General features: G+C 47.5%; 1 protein-coding gene across 2 annotated transcripts in view; it reads right to left on the reverse strand.

Annotated features, from left to right (window-relative positions):
• ELMO2 (engulfment and cell motility 2) overlaps positions 1 to 8,901 on the reverse strand; it is a 290,477-nt gene extending 281,576 nt beyond the window's left edge. The window contains exon 1 of one of the 2 annotated variants that reach the window (XM_086932590.1): positions 8,799 to 8,901. The gene's annotated coding sequence lies outside the window, so the exon portion shown is untranslated. The remainder of the gene's footprint in view (positions 1 to 8,798) is intronic. The other variant, XM_086932589.1, reaches the window with a different exon arrangement.
• Positions 8,902 to 14,501: the final 5,600 nt, after the last annotated feature.

Genomic DNA, 14,501 nt, shown 5'->3' on the forward strand with positions numbered 1-14,501 from the left:
AGGGGGGTGAGGGGGGTGAGGGGGTGAGGGTGTGTGAGGGGGTGAGGGAGAGTGAGGGTGAGCGGGTGTGAGAGGGTCAGTGAGGGGGTGTGTGATAGCGTGAGTGAGGGGGCGTGTGAGAGGGTGTGTGAGGGTGAATGAGGGGGGTGAGGGGGTGAGGGGGGTGAGGGTGGGGTGTTGAGGGAGTGAGTGTGAGGGTGTGAGGGGTGAGGGGGTGAGGGTGTGAGGGGTGAGTGTTAGGGGGTGACTGTTAGGCGGGTGTGAGTGTTAGGGGGTGTGAGCGTTAGGGGGTGTGAGCGTTAGGGTGGGTGAGGGTGAGTGAGGGCCGCTATCTGATAGAATAGTTTGCCGATTATCACTTGGCCAAAGAACAAAAAGAGGCTGGCCAGCATCATAGTTCTCAATTTAGTAAAACGAAAAATGAAAAAACGGCCGCCATTTTAAATTGGTAAACGGACATCAGAGTCTTGATAAGGAACCAGGAGAAGTGGTGTTTACATAAGCCATGTGTAAAAGTAAAACATGTGAAGAGCATATAAGAAATAGTGAAGATCAAGAGTAGGAGGAGGAGAGTAGGGGAGGCACGGCCTAGCGGCCGTGCAATCAAGAGGTGAGGGGGCGGGAGAGTAGGCAAGGCAGGCGGCTGGGGGCATGTGCACGCGCTTTTAAGCTCAATGCGCATGCGCATTGAGCTTAAAAGTCACGGGCACTGCAAGGAATCGCCACGATTCCTTGCAAGTTGGACAAAGAGTGGATAAGCCCCCATAGTCTCGCTTGCTCGATGCGCATCGACAGGCGAGACCTAAAAAGGGTACAAATAAAAACATAGAAAAGTCAGGCAAACTAAAGGCTGAACACAAGGCGGGTGATGTGAAGGAGTAAAAAGGCACCTGATAGAGCGTGGAGACCCTATAATACTGTGAAAGCATGTTTATAGTGACATCAGAAAAAACAGAAGTCTAACCCAAAGTGCTTTGTGTGATATCGGATTGTGTCAAGGTCTCTGCAGATAAAAGTCGGACTATGTACAATTGCCACGATATCTGAAAATTCTGGTGAAATTTCCAGTGTTCAGGCTCACCCTAAGAGAAGACGAAATATGCATGCAAATGTGCAGTGAACTGTTGCGTCATATAATAGCTAACGCTTGTGAGGTACAAGAATCCCAACACGAGAGAAGAATGACATATGCTCTAAATGCACGAGATCAGAAACACGATTATTGAGCCGCTGATTGAGGAGGGGGGGAAGGGGGGAGGGGGGGGGGGGAGAATCACCATAAGAGAAGACAAAAAAGGCAAAGACAAAAGCAGTGTAAAAATGCGAAACCAAACAACGACTCAGAGGTGCTCAGTGGCAATGCATAATAATTGTCCGTGTCCGGTGACCGACTTAAAACAGAAGTGGGCAAATGCAGCGGTACATGTGAGGTAAACATGCCGCGACATATTACACGTGGTAAGACTGAGGAAAGGCCACAGATATTTGCAACTGTTGGAGAGTAGTCCCGGTATGGCTGTAGGCTCTGGAAATGTATAGTGAAATAATGGCCCAAAGACTAGTCACAGCAGGATGTCAATGAAAAAAGCACAAGTAATACAGTCAATGTTGTATCCCATTAACGAAACATTTCACTTGAGGCTGTGCGAGAGAATTTTAAAAGACACTTGCCTGGTACGAATTGGCATCAAACAATGTCGAGAGTATGACAGGTAAAAAAATAGAAAAAGAGACGAGATATTGAGACATGGGGGAGTCCGAGGGAGGGAAAGAAAGAAGAAGAAAGGGGAACTAGTCCCGCTCGTACCAGGGAGATGTCGTGAAAATTACCTGTGTAAAACTTGTATCGGAAGAGAAATCTGGGGGAGGACGTGAAGAAGCCGGTGTGCAAGAACAGAAACGAGGGAAATGGAAGGCAGAGAAGTGCTCTTACCGTAGTAACGGTGAAAAATCCAAACCGGCTGCGAGGGTAGAAAAGGGCGGCTGGAGGATGAGTATACCGGTTCCAGCATGAGGTCCAGGCTGCGGGAATCTGGAAGACAGGGGTTGGCATGGGTGTCAGAGCACACAGACTGATGTGTACGGCGTTACTGCATGGCGGCCAGGGGTACGTGGCTTACCAGTGATCAAGACACTGAAAGTAGTCCGAGTGGTGTGCAGCTCGAGGTAGCAGATAAGCCGGTGTGCAAGAACAGAAACGAGGGAAATGGAAGGCAGAGAAGTGCTCTTACCGTAGTAACGGTGAAAAATCCAAACCGGCTGCGAGGGTAGAAAAGGGCGGCTGGAGGATGAGTATACCGGTTCCAGCATGAGGTCCAGGCTGCGGGAATCTGGAAGACAGGGGTTGGCATGGGTGTCAGAGCACACAGACTGATGTGTACGGCGTTACTGCATGGCGGCCAGGGGTACACACGGCGGGAAGGGGAGGGGGCGGAGCGGGTAAACAAAGACGGACGTGCACGCGCTTTTAAGGTCAATGCGCATGCGCATAAGCTCAATGCGCATGCGCATAAGCTCAATGCGCATGCGCATTGACCTTAAAAGTCACGGGCACTGCAAGGAATCGCCACGATTCCTTGCAGTGTGGATAAAGAGTGGATAACTCGCAATACTCTCGCCTTGCTCGATGCGCATGCGCATCGACAGGCGAGACCTAAAAATGGGTGAATCCAAAGCTATTGTTGGTAGCAGCAAGTTTTTAGAAGTTTATTGAATCTGAAAAGATGGGGTCAATGCGACCCAACAGCGCAGGCATTTCCAAGCAACACCAGTTATAACCAAGAAGTGAACTCTTAGGCATGGTCTGAGGAACCTGGGAACAGAAACCATCAGCCCATGAGATGTAAAGCAAATGTCTAAGCAGAGGTTCAGCAGGACTTTTACCAAGCCAGATTTTCAATCTGTCCACATAAAACAAAGTTAAATACAAAATTGGAATCACATATATAATTTGTGGCTAACCTGAGAATTTGTCATGGATCGGGCACTTCTGGACATATGCTGGATACCATAAATTAGGATACATCATTGCATGATTTCCAGTTTTGGAGAGATCCATTATCTGGAATATTTTAATTGTTTTGGAAAAAAGTAAGCACTTAGACTATTATTACACTAGTCACACAATTAGTCCATATTCTTATATTATTCACTATGTTGCCCACTCGGTGTGGGTAGTTTGCTGCATCTGGCAGCACCTACTTTAATACTGTATAAGTCCTTGGATAGGTAAATTGACTGTACAATGCATTAGCACCTTCACATGGAGATTCAAATATGTAATATGGCATGTAGAAGTCGCTTAATTTATCAAAATCCAAACTATTATCATCGAAACAATTAACAAAACACTAAAAGCATGAAAGGGGTGAATGAACAAAAACACATTCTGAACCTTAGAGCAAAAGGAATAGAACCTTCAAACATTTTACACCCCTCCATAATTAAAACACTGAAATTGAACTATGAAATTCCATTGACAGAGAAGTGTGTGTACTTTAGCGCCTCCTGCATTACGTTAAATTGCTCCTCCCCCTCTCCACTTCAGCCCTATTTTTAGGTCTTGCCTAAAGAGAGCTGGTAGCTAGATGTTGTCGAAAACCTATTGTGGGCAATGGCAACCATTGCAGTGGGATTTGTGTCAGCCCATTGCTTACCAATGTCACTCATTTGCCTGTTTCTTATTCAATGGTTTCCATCCTCTACTAGTATCTGTACCCCAGTGAATCCGCTTTTTTATCACCTTCTCATTGGAAGGCTTGCAGCATTTATTTCTCACATTAAGGAAACGATTCTAATCCACCTCCCCCTTCATCCACTATCTCTCTGTGCTGCTCAAGTTCACCCCCTCCAGCTCATCTATTGGATCTCCATCCCATACAGTACAGTTCCTTCCAATCCACACCTCCCACACTCCCCTTTGTTGCTCGAACAACTCCCCCTGAGTCCGTTACAATCCGCCCCAGCATTAACTTTACCCCTTTATTCACTACTTTCTTGCCATGTCACCCCTCCCCAGGTTTATTATTAATATTATTTTTTAACACATTCAGATTGCAATCTTTTCTTATGAGGCACTTTCGTGCATATTTTATTCTTTTTTTTCGTTTACAAGTGCCAACACACCTTTAAGCTTTTTTTGTTGATTCTGTTTAGTATTTTGCAAAACCAGTAAGTCTGCACAAGCTAAGTCACTTGGCGAGACCTATTGGCTTTGCCAATGCACGTTACCTACTCAATTTACAATCTCTTGAGCTTCCCATTATTAGCACAGCACTGGTCTGAAAAGTAAAGCATTACCTTTTGTTTTAAAGATCTTCAAGCCTGCGTATTGAAGTCTTCTTTTTTTAGTTTTGAAAAGCAAGTAATGACATTTAATTTCAAAATTCAGCTAATTCAAAAAACTCGTACTTTGGCCCAAAACGCAAAGAAAGGAGGAACAGCAATTCACTATTTTGCAAATCATGGATTGAAAAATAAAAACTTTACAGGAGTTATTAATTAATTTTCACACAGGCATCTATTAAGTACAACAGAGAAATGCACATGAAACTTCGTGCTGCACATTAGCACAATCTTGATCAACATATGCTGAATCAGAACTCAACATCTATCTTCGTGCGACATCCAAAGTCCCATATTCCGCTGCGGTAACAGGACGTGGGCGCCAACAAAAAACTTTGTAGAATCAGTGATTCAACAAAAAACTTTGTAGAATCAGTGATTCAGTCTTAAACACAACATCACAGTTTGGATTAAAGTCCTGGAAAACGCTTGCATAGTCCTCTAGAATTACAAATGTGGTATTGTGCATACTCATAACACTACACATAACTATAGCATGGGGAAAGACTTATTACACTGCAACATTAGCCAACATGAACTATACATCAACTAGACTCTTTACAAATCTCTGCTTGGTACACACAACTAAACAAAATCACCGAATGCAAATCTAAAAACTCAAGAAAAGGGCTCACAGATTAAGAAAACGTTTCAGAAATGTTCAGAACTCCTTACCAAAAGGTTGGTTTGCCCATATATTAGAACCCTGCCAAAAAGCACACACTACAACTAACAGACAGAGTTAAACACAGCATGGTTAAAAGGGGAGAATCAATAAAAAAGTTACAGAGATTGCACTGGAATTGACCACTTGATGGAAGAGTGTATGCATATGGAAGTAACTCGGAAACCAGGAAACAGCCTCAAATTAACACATCAAAAACCAGAAAAGAGTTTTCCAAATCTGCGAGTATCAGAATAATTACTTCAACTCATGAAATAAAGAGAGCATGAATTTGCGATGCATCAGTAACTGAACGTGCGCATGTTAATGCTTGTACTGAAGAGTTACTAGAAGTCAGTGTTCTTCTATTTAAAACAACCAATCACATTCAATGCACCCTGACAGAGACTGCATGATGTCACAGTATACCTCATATATATATTCATTTTTATTTGAATGTTTATAGAGTCCAAGAAATCTGCATAGAACTAGAATAAGAAGAGGGTATGAGATTAATAGTCCATGTCGAATCAGAAGTGTACTTCAGCACAATGAAAGAATAAGATTCCGGTTCCAACACAACTAAAAAAGGTGATGGAAGGAAAGCTTGCATCAATCTCAGGCACTGGCGATCACTTAGGCCCGTCTCCCAGGTCACAGTCTTTTGCCAACTCTAGATAGAGAACCAAGTGATGTAAATCAGTCTTAGTCCTGCTCCAATTGGACTAGCACAGCTCGAACTGGTAGGCCAAGTCCCATCCAGATGGAACACAAACAACCCCAGACATGGTTGATCTGATTAGATTTCATCAGTGAGGTATAGCTCGAGACCAATGGCACGGTGAGCAAGGAACGCACGTCTAGGCATGCACTCTCACTCCCCCCCCCCCACCCCCCCCCCCCCCGGCACAAAATAAATGGTGATGGACGGAATGCTTGAATTAAATTAGTCTCACCCACCGGAAAACACACTGGAGCGCAACTATGGCTGATTTCCATTTGACTGGGTCTGATTTGCGGCGGCTCGGTGGGCAAACAAAGCGAATGGTTGGAATGTTAGCCCAAGCAAGTGCCAGCGATTAGACTATGTGAAAGCACTCCTCCCATTACTTTGTGTATTTGAATTTGATACAACAGGCCAAAGGCAGCTTTAACCGTCAAGCACTCCTTTGGGAGCCTTCCTTCCCATAGTGCCCCACCACCATGAAAATGATCCACAACCTCTCATCAGCCCTCATACGTTGTCACAGTAATGTTGGCCAGCTCTTCTTCAGCAACCTATGGCCCTGCTCGCAGGCAGGTCGCTCCCCACGCTGCTGCACGGCTCTGCCTGCATAGTTTTTGCCTAATCTTGTATTTTTCCCCTGTGCCCAACTTGCTTTCTTGCCCAGACTTGTTTTTATTCCCCTGTGCCTGTATTTGCTTTTTTGCCCAGACTTGTTTTTATTCCCCAGTGCCGAACTTGCTTTCTTGCCCAGATTTGTTTTTTTCCTGTGTCTGTACTTGCTTTCTTGCCCAGACTTGTTTTTATTCCCCTGTGCCTAACTTGCTTTCTTGCCCATGCTTGTTTTTTTTTCTCTGTGCCTGTTCTTGTTTTCTTGCCTAAACTTGTTTTTTTCTTCCTGCGCTCCGGTTCACCCACGGCCCCCGCCCGTTTTTCCCGCCGCTGCTTCCCCGCCCCCCTGCAACCCCATTCGCCGCCCGATCCCACCTCTCAGCTGCTCCTCCCTCCCACATCCACTCATATGCAGGCCGCGCCGAAGGCACGCCTAAGGCAAACCCGTCCGCACCTGAACCGTGCCTAGCGCCAGGACCCCTTGACCCCGCTAAAGCCACGATGCCCGACACCGCTACAATGCCAGAACCCTCCACGCACTCAACACCAAACAATCACACACCTGCTTTCTAGCCGCCCGACGCGCACCCACTGAGCTTTCAGATGCCAGAACTGCAGCTTCACAAGCATCCGCCCCACCATGCTGCCGACCAGGAAAGAATCCAACCACCTCAGATGCATCCTGCTGAACAACCGCTCCGTCCGCAAACACGCCGTTGAACTCTGGGACCTACTCGACTCAACCTTCCCAGACGTCGCCTTCCTGATGGAGACCTGGCTGTACCCCGCCTCAGCACCCGACGTAGCTATAGACGTCCCGAAAGGCTACAAGATCACCCGCAGGGACCGCACCAATTGAGCAGGAGGAGCACCACCCTCAGAGGAACCCTCATCTACAGACCCCCCAGACCCCGACCACAATTCAGCGACTCCATCGCCGACCTAGTCAGCACACATGCCCTCGCCTCCATGGACTACATCCTCCTCGGGGACCTGAACTTCCACCTTGAAAACAACAACGACACCAACTCCACCACCCTGATCGACAACATAGCCAACCTCACACTCAGACAACTCGTCACAACACCCACCCACTCACTCCGCCGGTCACACATTTGACCTCCATCTTCTCCGCAAGCCCCCACGTCTACTTTTACCACACCACCGAACTCCACTGGACAGACCATCGCTGCATCCACTTCACCTTCAAGAAACCCACCACGCACCACTGCACCCAACAGATGCCTCGCCGCTGCTGGAGCAAAGTCACCGAAGACCAGCTAACCACCACCCTCGCCCAGAGCCCACCCGTCGACCCCACCGACCCAGACACCGCCGCCCGCAACCTCAGAGAGTGGATCAACGACCGTGCCAACACCCTCGCCCGATTAAGAAACACTCCAACAGTTACACCAACAAGAAAGCCAGCTGGTTCAATGAAGACCTCCGGGTCTCCAAGCAAACCTGCAGAAAGCTGGAGAAGATCTGGCTCCGTGAACGAACACTGGACAGCCATGCAGCCCACAAGAACGCCACCCGCAGACATCACCTCATCAGATCCGCCAAAAGGGCGTCCTTCAAAGACCGCCTAGACAACAACGCGCACAACAGCAAAGAGCTCTTCAACAATGTGAAGGAACTCTCCAACCCCAGCTACAACATCAACGACGTCACACCCTCGCAAGACCTGTGCGACTCGCTGGCCAACTTCTTCGACCGCAAGATCGCAGACATCCACGACAGCTTCAATGCCACAACCGCCACGACAACCACTGAGACATCCGCCACCGCGACCACCATCCGCACCAACCGCCTGCTTTCCTGGACCAACACAAACAACAACGACACCATCAAGATCATGAACACCATCCACTCCGGATCTCCGTCAGACCAATGCCCACACCACATCTTTAACAAAGCCAGCACATCCATCGCACCCCATCTCCAGAAAGTCATCAACACCTCCTTCGAGAGTTACCCTGTGCATCTGCACTCCTTCCCAATGCATTGCAGCGCCCCCACTGCGCACCTCGCATTCCTCTCTCGTCACCTCGTCCTACTTTTCAGTCCACTTATTCGCCCCCTACACTCCCTCCTCTCATCCATTTCCCCAAGTTGCTCCCTACTTTAACCCATTCGTCCCTGCACTCCCTCTTCCTCTTCAACATTCACCCTTCTGCACTCCCTCCAATCAGCCCACCCTACTCTCCCCCCCGCCATCTCCACAGCCCCATGCATCTGCAATGCAACTGGTGCTGATGTAAAGCGCTTCGATACCTTCGGGTGGTGTCGCGCTATATGAAACTGCACAGAAAAACAACAAATGCTTCATCTTCTCCACCCCCTGCACCCTCTCCTCTGAGCATCTCTGCCTCTGAAAGCACGTCTTCCACCTGTGGTTCTCCCCGCTCTCGTTTTACTTTCCCACCCTGCTTCCCGATACCAGGCGCTCACCTCTCGCCGCCCCTCCAGCTCCGGTCTCCGTTTCTCATAGACGGGCCCCAGTCTGACCGGCTGCGGTCCTCGTCACCAAGAGCCACCCGCCTCTTTCTGATTCATTCCGTGGACTGTCCATTGGTCGATCTTCCGCCCACTCAGCGTAGAAGGCGGGGCGTACACCCAGCTTGACTTTCCATTGGATAGATCTGCGGTCAGTGATAACTTTAGTTGAGCCCATGAAGTCGACTGGGATTTTTAAAGGTACATGGCTCACTTTAGCACCGTTCCCACAGTGCATTGCACAGGAGTGCGAAATGATGTATGAATACAAAATGTAGCATTAGCAACTTTTGTTGATGCAATTGGTTATTACTAGTTTACTCATTAATGCGAGGTCAGAGAGAAGAAGATTTGCTATTCGTGTCCTGAAGTGAACTACAGTGTATGGGGGTAATCTGAAGAATAGTGTCACCTGACTATATTGTTATGGTAATTGTGTCGCAGAATTATATAGCGCGAACTCGACCTGAAGGTATTGAAGCGCTTTACATGAGCACCAGTTACGTAAGAAAACATTCATTTTTTGGTACGATCTGGAAGATTATGTGATTTGCCCAGGATCACAAGTAGCTGAGCCGCCAACCAGGATCGAACCTGGTTCGCCAGCTCTAAAGTCGGTAGCTTTGGCCATAAGGCCACAACTTCTCACTTTCGTGTTTAGGTTCATGCCTGAGTAACTTGCCTAGTCCATGTTCTTATACTTTATTTTCTGTGAGTTGAAGTCCTTTTTTAGCCCAATATACATTCAAGAATACAAGTCCGAGAATACAAAGCAGTAAAAATGGTGACTAAGGATGAGCTACTCAAGCATGAAACCGACTACCGAGAAACCTGAGAGCTGTGTTCATGTGGCGCTTCATACCCCTTGTGGGGCTTTAAGAACTTTCTGTTTGATCTTATTTATATTAGAACACTGAGAGCTCCATTGAAGACAATTATGACAGCTCTGGGGTATCAGAGCACTTTATGTGAGCACCAGTTGCATTACAGACAGCACATTTGTTTTTAGGAACCGGGAGATTAAGTGATTTGCCCAGTTCGAATCCAACAACGGAGGCGTTTGGAAACTGACGGTGTGTGTCAGTGTTAGCGTACCCTGCAAACCGGCTCCACTTCTCGCCGCACCCGCTCCGCGGGTGCCGCTTCGAGTTGGTGTGCACAGCGGGCTTCAAGGAGGCTTCCTAAGGCGGTCCGGGTGAGAGGCTCTGAGTACCCTGCAAATCGGCTCCACTTCTCGCCGCACCCGCTCCGCGGGTGCCGCTTCGAGTTGGTGTGCACAGCGGGCTTCAAGGAGGCTTCCTAAGGCGGTCCGGGTGAGAGGCTCGGCGGGGCTGCGAGCGTGCAGGGACTCCAGAGACCAGGAGTCCCTGCGAGACCGGGAAACAGCTGACGGTCCGCTCTCCCTGCTGGCCCGCCCCCCGCCTATCACTTCCCCTACATAATAGACGTAATCTCCCGCAGCGCGGGACGCAGCTCGGGGCGAAGAGCGGGCAAAGAGCGGGCCGTTTGAGTACGGCAGAGTCCGGCCTAGGCCCACTCCCCCTGGACGTCTAGAAGACCACCCAAAATGCCATTAAGATCAGGGAAGGAACGTACTGTTCAAATCAATACATCCAATGGCGTTGTTTCTGGTCCCTTGGACGCTTTTATTACAAGGGCCACTGGTATCTTAGAAAAGGAAATTGCCATGGTTGAGAAAAGGCTGTCAATAGACCTGATTAGTGGAAAACGATCCTCACTGGGGGCTTTAGCTACATCTATCTCCCCGGCACCCTCTGTACCCCATGCTGCCTTCAATTGTGTCCATACCATCTCTACGGACGCATTAGTCCATATAGAAAATATTGGGGGTAGCCCGACCACAAGGGACAAAATAACGGAAGAAAGGATTAGTATTAACGATTCCAAAGATACGCAGGAGATTGGGATGGAGGATAATGACTCCGTGATTAGTGAGGAGCAGGATCTTAGCCAGTTATTCGGAACTCCTCTCCTTAATCAATCCAATATCCCTAATCCTGTTGAAAAGGCTAATCCACCTATATCCAACTCTGCCCCCAATACTAAAAAGAGAAAACGGGATTCTAGAATGTCAGGGGAAAGAAATCTGAAACCCAATGAAGCAAATGCAGTTCAAGGGGAATGGTGCCAGGGGTCCGAGCCTCAACCAAACCTGCTAAAACCCTTGGTGTCTAACAATATGCTATGCCCCTCACTTTCGGCTTTGGGTTCCTCAACTACATGTCCCATGTGCCTCAATAGTGATGAGGTTTTGCTGGCAAAAATGGAGGCCATGTTTAAAACACTACTTTTACCAGTCCTGGAGCGGACTAGGCTCATGACCTCTAAAATTGATAGCATGGAGAGTCTGATTCAATCAAACCATACAATGTTACAAGCATTGTGTGGCTCAAATAATAAGGGTATTGTTAATACACTAGCACCAAGTATGGCACCCAGTAAGGTTACCAGTAAGGTTACCAGTAAGAATATGGAAAACGGCAAAAATTTCCCCAATAAAACGACAGGAATGAATAACACCATAGCTAAAGGGGGTCAAAAAACTAATACTTCTTTTACCACCTCTTCTAAATCAGGAGCTAGCTCTCAGACTCAGGTACTAAAGCCCCAAACGAAAACAGAGGCTAAACAAAATATGGTTGGGCGTCAACATATGGGTCCTTTAACACAACCTAATTTAAATTTAAATCGTCCTTCCCCAAGTACTTCAAGAGCTCAAAATACTTCTTCCACCAGTCGCAGGGAGGGGGGGCATAAAAGGCCAAACATTCTCAGTGTTGATCTTCCACCCGAAGCGGCCTTACACACTATCGTCTTGACAGGCGTAGCACCATTAAAACCAGGATCAAGGGAATCTTATGGTGACCTTCGTAATAAAGTCACCTTTTGGCTGAATAAAAATCGCCCGCTACCCCCCTCCACTCCTACGGAGATATTGTATGTGAGGAGAGTAGATTGGGTGGGGCCTGAGGCAAAAGACTTAGAAGGAGACTGTATCCTTATATCGTTCAAAGTCTCATGGGTGGTAGATGCTATTAAACGAGTACCCAGATTTGCAAGACAGGGGGATGTACAAACATTAGATTTATCCTACTTTTACCCGCGCAGGCATATACCCTTTCAATCCTATCCTTTGTTTCGTAAAGGTCCTGCTGCGAGACATCCCATGGTATTGACCCCGATTGACTGCCAGCGCTCCTTTCTCTTTAATCATTTTGGCCCCCTTTCTGGCTTGGAAGCTATAGATTGACTTAACGATCCCATTAGTGAGTCTTCGACTGGTAGTGTGATAGTCCAAGTACCCAGTGATTATAACATGGTATGCCCAATCCAATTAACCAATCTAGTTGATGGGGAAGGAGGCCGAACATGTCTGCCAAACAGCCCTAGACCACACGTAGCTGCCCAGGGGTCCCTGATCGAAGAGAAAATCATTGCCCCGGTAGACTGTGTTAAGCATCTAGTGGTTAATAATGATGATATAGGGGCTGCTCATGGATCTGTACGGCCCCTACACTCTCTGCTGCCAGGCAATTTGAACGACCATCTGAAAATTTTGTCCTGGAACATAGCGGGTATTAAGGCACGCCTTGCGTCTGCAGACTGGTCAAATTTTATGGACAATTACGATATTATCCTGTTGCAGGAAACATGGGCAACGGAACCTGTCCATAAGCTGGGCTATATCAACTTTTTCAAACCCGCAACCAAAGGAGGTAAAGGGCGGGCCGCAGGCGGCTTGCTAATTTGGGTGAAACAATCTCTGGGCTTCTACCCAACGGAGTTCCCGGTGGAGAATCAGGATCTGTTATCCATTATATTAAACAAAGGGAACAAGCAAGTTATGAACATTATTAACATCTATGCTAGAGGCCTTCCTGGCGGTCGAAGCCCACCCCTGTTGAACCTTGTTGATCACATGATAACGAAAATGGACGGAGGTATCACTACCATCCTTGCTGGCGATTTAAATTGTACTATAGAACCCGTGCTAGATATGGGAGATACATGGACTATGGCAGATGATTCTGTATGGGGCATTCCAGACTTACAAGTGGAGAAGATGGCTAAAGCTACAGAGGCTGCAGTGTCCTGGATGGCCTTTTGTTTACAAAATGGGCTCCGGGCATGTAATGGCCGCTCTGCCTCTGATGTGAAGGGAAATTGCACTTTTGATAATGGCCAGAGGCAAAGCCGCATTGACTATATTTTACTGGACATGGAGCATTGGGCTCTGCTAATTGACATGGCAGTTTTAGAGCGCCCGGAAAGTGATCACAACCCACTGTCCCTATCGTTAAAGACACCGGATTTAAGTAGACAGGAGGAACCATCTGCAACCTATACAGGGGATGTCCAACTTACCAATGATAGGAGGAGACTGAAGTGGTCACAGGTTATGGAAGATGAGTGTTTACTAAATAATATCAATGATGTAGTGGGAAATGCACTTAATGAAATGTTGCAAATAGATATGTCGGGGGTGGACACTGGAGCTGTAAATAGTGTGATGAGGGTTCATATTAAGTGTTTTGGCAGGTTAAAAACAATGTTATCCAAACCATGTGGGAAGGCTGCTACTAAAACTAATCCTTTGCCCCAAAAATGGTACAACAAGGACTGTAGAGAGGCACATACAGCTCTCATCTCTGCCATTAAATCTCGGGACATGGTTAAAGTGAGAGCTGCTAGACTCCATTACAAAAAAACCCTTAGTAAAGCTAAACGGGAGTGGGAGGATGAGTTCTGGTCAGATCTTTTAGAGGCATCATCCTCTAATAACCAGAAAAGGTTTTGGGATCTGGTTAAATGGGGTAAAAACATTGACTCTTCTACCCCGGGAAATAATGTGCCACTTGAGGATTGGGTATCATTTTACTCGGCCCAATTTAGAGCTGGGGACGATGAGACTACAAATCCCTTAGGCAATCCACTCATGCAGACCCCAGAAAGCGGAAAACTCACCTTTACGGTTGCTGAGGTTGAGCTGGCATTGGCACTTACTCTCCGAGGTAAAGCCCCCGGTATGGACCTAATCCCGGCTGATCTTTTTAAATCTAATCCCACTTTGTGGCTCCCGTATATCACTAGAATAGCTAATACTTTGGCACTTGGAGCTACAGTCCCGAAATCTTGGAAAGGGGCAGAAATAGTTCCAGTCTATAAAAAGGGTGATAAATCCATTCCAGCAAACTACCGCCCTATCAGCTTAATCGATTCGATTCAAAAGATAGTGGCGCGCATGGTTTTGGGAAGGGTCCAGGGTTGGATAGAAATGGAGAATATTCTGTCCCCCATGCAGGTGGGCTTCAGATCGGGAATGAGCACCATAGATCAGGTTTTTAGATTCTGCCTGATCTATTGGAAGGAGGTTTGGTTAGGTGGTGGTAACATCTATGCTGCATTCATCGATCTGAAGTCCGCCTTTGATCTGGTGCCCAGGGACAGGCTATGGGGTGTGCTGGAAACCTTGGGATGCCCTCCCGAATTATTGGACCTTATTATAAAACTCCATGAGGACAACTTTGCGAGGGTGAGGTGGGGGGGTCAGGGACAAGTCACAGAAACATTCCCCGTAACCCGAGGTGTTCGCCAGGGATGTGTCCTGGCCCCTACCCTGTTCCTCCTTTTTATCGA

This window comes from Lissotriton vulgaris, chromosome 7, assembly GCF_964263255.1.
Source record: "Lissotriton vulgaris chromosome 7, aLisVul1.2, whole genome shotgun sequence".
NCBI classification, from domain to species: domain Eukaryota; kingdom Metazoa; phylum Chordata; class Amphibia; order Caudata; family Salamandridae; genus Lissotriton; species Lissotriton vulgaris.